Below are 5,360 nucleotides of genomic sequence, written 5' to 3' on the forward strand. Positions count from 1 at the left end.
GGTGTTCCTTTTTGGCCTCACCATGTCCTGCGTTCTTATGTGGGGAGCAGGAGCAGAGATCCCACATGACACCCTGCATGACAAATGGTGCAGCAAGCAGGGTTCTCCACATGACAGGGATGATACCTTGTGAATATTTGGTTTCCTAATAATGGGTCACTTAATGGCTGTAGCATCTATTATCAATCCTTGTTTGAACCAATTACTTCATTAGGAGTTGCAAAATGGTGGTTTTTAAATTCTATCGTTCTTTTTATATCTATTCGCTAGCACTCATCTATAAAGAATTATTTTTCTCTCTCTTTTTGATTACCATGAATCCATGGGCTGTTATTTATGTAATATATTACAATCAATTAGAGTCATTATTCATTTTGATGCTCAAATTGTCCCCAATTTGGCAGTGTCCTTTAAACGTGCCCCATTATTGAGCACTTCCTTGCTTTCTGGCACAATGAAATGTCCCCAGGCTCACCTTGTATTTTCTCTGCCCCAGACTGGGTCTCCTTTAGTGAAGAAAAATCTGGACATTAAGTACACTCAGCGCTACCAGGGTCTCTCAATGAACAGTTTTTAAATTGAGATACAATTCACATTGTATAAAATTCACCCTTTAAAAGTAAACAATTCAAAATGCAAATCAAAACCACAATGAGTGCTTGTTTTGGCACACACAGACTAAAATTGGAATGATACAGAGAAAATTAGCATGACCTCTATGCAAGGATGACATGTAAATTTGTGAAGCAAAACAAACAAAAAACCCCCATCACAATGAGATACCATTTCATACCCATTAGGATGGCTACCATAAAAAAATAATAATTTTTTTAAGCAGAAAATAACAAGTGTTTGTGAGGATGTAGAGAAACTGGAACCCATGTGTATTGCTTGTGGGAATGTAAAATGGTGCAGCTACTATGGGAAACAACATGGCAGTTCTTCAAAAAATGAAAAATATGGAGTGGCCTGTTAGCTTAGTTGGTTAAAATGTGGTGCTAATAACACCACGGTTGTTGGTTCCATCCCCCATGGGCCACTGTGAGCTGCGTCCTCCTTAAAAAAAAAAAAAAAAGAAAGAAAGAAAGAAAAATAGAATGTCCATATTGCCCAGCAATTCCTAGGTATTATACCCAAAAGTATTGAAAGAAAGGTCTTGAAAAGATATTTGGACACATATATTCATAGCAACATTACTCACAATAGCCAAAAGGTGGAAGCAACCTGTGTCCAACAGATGAATGAATAAACCAAATGTGGTGTATACATACAATGGAGTATTACTTTGCCTTAAAAAGGAAGGAAATTCTGACACGTACTCCAGTATGGATGAAACTTGAGGACATTACGCTCAGTGAAGTAAGCCAGTCACAAAAAGACAAAGTATGATTCCACTTGCACGAGGTACCGGGAGTAGTGGAATTCATAGAAAGTAGAATGGTGGTTGCCAAGGGCTGGGGAGAGGAAGGAACAGGGAGTTATTGTTTAATGGGATTTTGAATTTTAGTTTTGCAAGACAAAAAGAGTCCTGGGGATGGATGGTGGCGATGACTGCATAACAATGTAAATTAAAGTACTTAATTTCACTGAGCCATACACTTAAAAATTGTTAAAATGATAAATTTTATGTATATTTTACTATTTTTTAAAAGTGCACAATTCAGTGATTTTTTTAGTGTGCTCACAGAGTTGTACAACCATCATCACTATCTAATTTTAGAACAGTTTTATCATCCCCAAAAGAAACAGGCGATAAGAACTGCCAGACTGTTTCCCACAGCGGCTGCACAGTTTTACATTCCTACGAGTGCATGAGGGTTTCAAGTGAATAGGTTTTAAATGTTGCCATTTTCTAAACTTTCTACAAAAGGTTCTATAACTTAGTTTAGCTCATATAGCTTTCTCTTTTGTTTTGCTTTGCAAATTTGTAATAAAATAAGCTGGGAATGCCACACATGTGAAAAATGAATTATTTTTCAAAAATCTATAATACAACCTCTGTTATCTATAATCCAAATTATTTTTATATTCAACCCTAATACCTGTGACCTCCTGACCACTTGCCTGACTCTGACAGTTAAGTACCGTATGGGTTAATTCTCAGTTCTGACACGTGGAGAGACTGTTTTAAGCGCTCAGCATCACTCCCACCCCTCCTCCGCAATGCAGCGCCGCGGGGAACTACATTTCCCAGAATTCCCCCCATTCCAGGTTGGAATTTGCTTGAAAGGAATTTGGGGGAAATTTGGAAGGCAGAAGGAAAAGGGAACCTATTATTCTCCAGAGGTGGTGACAGCCAGATGCTTCACAGATGTGAGAGTCACCGAGGCTGCCCAGCAAGCCCTCGGGAACACCCCGCTTCAGGTTGAGACCTCCAGCGTCCACTTCTACCTTCGCAGCTGCTGCTCTGAGCTCCGCTCCTTCCGCTCTTCCAACAATCATGTAAGCCCCTAATGCTGTGTTGAACCCTTTGTACCCACAAGATGCAGAGTGGCTTGAGTTTTCCTGAACAAAGCCTGAATAATACACATGTGTATGGGGCAGAGGTACCATTTAACATTTAATATGTTTGAAATACAATGAAGGGGGGATGGAAATGTGGTGTGTCTAGAGACTGTTTTTTCATCAACGGGGGAATTTGTTTGAGAGCCAAACTGGAGTCCAGCCTTACTATCCTTAATTTATTGTGAACATTTTAAAAAACATTTTTTTAAAAGACGTGTCGTTAAAAACTCATTGTAAACACCATTTAATGATAGAATAATCAAACAGCTATCCCAATGATTTAATTAGTCCCATCCTCTTGGCATTTAGGTTATTTTTATTATCTTGTCTATTATGAATAATCCTGAAAAGAGCGACTTTTCAAATTTCCTTTAGACAGATTCCAGAAAGTGATATTTCTGGTTCAAAGATTGTAGACATATTAAAGAGTATTATTGATACACATTGCTAGATTCGTTTTCAGAAATGTAGCAAATTTTACACTCCTACACATAGTAGTGGCCAAGAATTCGTCTTGCCACCCTATGACTGCCATTAAGTACTTGAACAAAGTTTGCTAATTTGATAGGTAAAACTTCATGTTTACTTTTTATTCACTTGTTGATTAGTCATTTTTGTCCCCTCCCTCCCTTTCATCCTTCCTAACTTTCCTCCATTCCCTTCCCTTTCCCTCCTCCCTTCCCTCTCCTTTCTCTCCTTTTTCCTCCCTTCTTGTTTTCCTCTCTCTCCCTTCTTCCTTCTCTCCATTCCTCCATTCTTTCTAGAATTCACATAATTAGCCTATACATCTGTCAATATTATGTTTTTATAAATTCCAACTTCCTGTTGCATTTAATTTTTATATTGTATTATGTATCTTAATATTTTTCTACAACAAAAATCTGTTCTTTTAGAGTCCTAACATTGTTTTTAGTATTAAAAAGTTTATTTGCTGTTCAGAAATCAGATAAATATTAACTTAGATTTTCTATTAGGTTGGTGCAAAAGTTATTGCGGTTTTTGCAATTATTTTCAACCTTTTAAACCGCAATTACTTTTGCACCAACCTATTATTATTTATGACGTGATTCAAAATTATGACTTGATTTTATATTTTATCTGTTACTCTTTGATATACCTGAAATATATATACATATATTTTTATATTATGAATGTTAAAAGGAGGAGACCTAACTTAATTTTCCCCTGAAATAACCAGCTGCTTGAGCACCCTTTGGAAAAATCCTATCTTTATATAATTATATTTTTAGATCTTAAATGTGGCTGTTTTTAATAATTAAGACATGCTTGTTGCAAAAAGTTCAAGCACCTCAGAAATACATTCATAATGTAGAAAATTAAAGAATCTACCGCCTAGAGAGAACCACTGCTGATGATTTAGTGAACTTTAAACATTTTAAAGCTTTTTAAATTGAGGTATAGTTTACAAGATAATATGCATAGATCTTAAGTGGATAGTTTGATGAGTTTTAACAAATATACTCACTCATATAACCATCACCTAATCAAGATATAAAATATTTCTGCACCCAGAAAGTTCCCTCTGGCCTCTTTCAAATCTCCATCCCCCCAAAGCAACAACTATTCTAATTTCTATAGTGTAGTTTTGATTGTCGTTGAACTTCATATAAATGGAATCATGAGCATAAACTCATCTGTGTCTGGCTTCTTTCACTCAACATATTTCTTTTGAGATGCATCCATGTTGTTCTGTGTCTTAGCAGTTTGTTCCTGTTTATTGCTGAATAGTATTCTATTGTATGGATAAACAATAATTTGTTTATCCATTCACTTATTGATGGATATTTGGGTTCTTTCTAGTTTGGGGGCTATGTCAAATGTGTATGCTAAGAACATTCCAGTAATAGCATTTTGTGAACATTTCTAGGAGTAGAATTACTGAGTCATAGGGTAGGTGTAACTAATTCTAGAAGAAATGGACACACATTTTTCCAAAGCAGTTTATCATTTAACCCCCACCAACAGTGTGGAACAGCTGCTCCACAGCCTCACAAGCACTTGGTATTATCTTTTGTGTGTGTTTGTGTGATTATAATTTAATAGTTTTTAAAAAAATTTTTTTTTGACAGAATCACAAAGTTGCAAGTACATTTTTTTCTGTCACCATTTTAGATTAAGTTGCCAACCTCATGTCCCATAATTCTTTAGTGTGTATTTCATACAAACAATAACACTCTCCTACATAACCATCAAAAATTAGGAAGTTAATATTGGTGCATTAAATCATTTTTAACCCTCAGACACTAGTCAAGCTTTAACAGTTGTCCCAATAATGTTCTTTCTAGTAAAAGAATCCAGTTCAAACAATATGTTACAGTTAGTTGTTAAATTTCTTTAGTCTCCATCAAACTGGAACTGTTCACAGGTTTCCTTTTTTTTTTTTCTTTTTTAAGTTTTGAAGTTTCTGAGCCAATTATATTGTAGAATGGCTCCAAGTTGGGGTTTGTCTAATATTTTTTCATAATTACATTCAGGTTATGCATCTTTGGCAAGATTATCATAAAGCACATGAATTTAATTTGTCCCCTTACTACTGGTATTCACTTTGATCATTTGAATAAGATGGTGTCTGCAAGTCTTCTTCACTGTAAAGTTAATCTTTTCCTTTTGTAATTAATACTTTTGTGGGGAGGTATTCTGAGATTAGGTAACTATCCCATTGCTTCCCAAACTTTTAATTTGTTTATATATTAATTGCTATCTGTGTGACCTCATGATTTCCCATGTTCTTCAGTAGGCAATGATCTACAAGCTAGCTTTTGGGTCCTTTTAACATGTCCCTAACATTCTTGGAACAATTATTTGCTTTCTGGCACCAAGATACCCAGGATCAC

At 35.6% G+C, this 5,360-nt stretch overlaps 1 non-coding gene across 1 annotated transcript; it reads left to right on the forward strand.

Annotated features, from left to right (window-relative positions):
• Positions 1 to 657: 657 nt before the first annotated feature.
• On the forward strand, positions 658 to 761 carry LOC141570837 (U6 spliceosomal RNA). The gene has a single exon (XR_012495288.1). It is a non-coding gene; the product is annotated as a U6 spliceosomal RNA (small nuclear RNA).
• The last annotated feature ends 4,599 nt before the right edge of the window (positions 762 to 5,360 follow it).

This window comes from Rhinolophus sinicus, linkage group LG03, assembly GCF_036562045.2.
Source record: "Rhinolophus sinicus isolate RSC01 linkage group LG03, ASM3656204v1, whole genome shotgun sequence".
Classification (NCBI taxonomy): domain Eukaryota; kingdom Metazoa; phylum Chordata; class Mammalia; order Chiroptera; family Rhinolophidae; genus Rhinolophus; species Rhinolophus sinicus.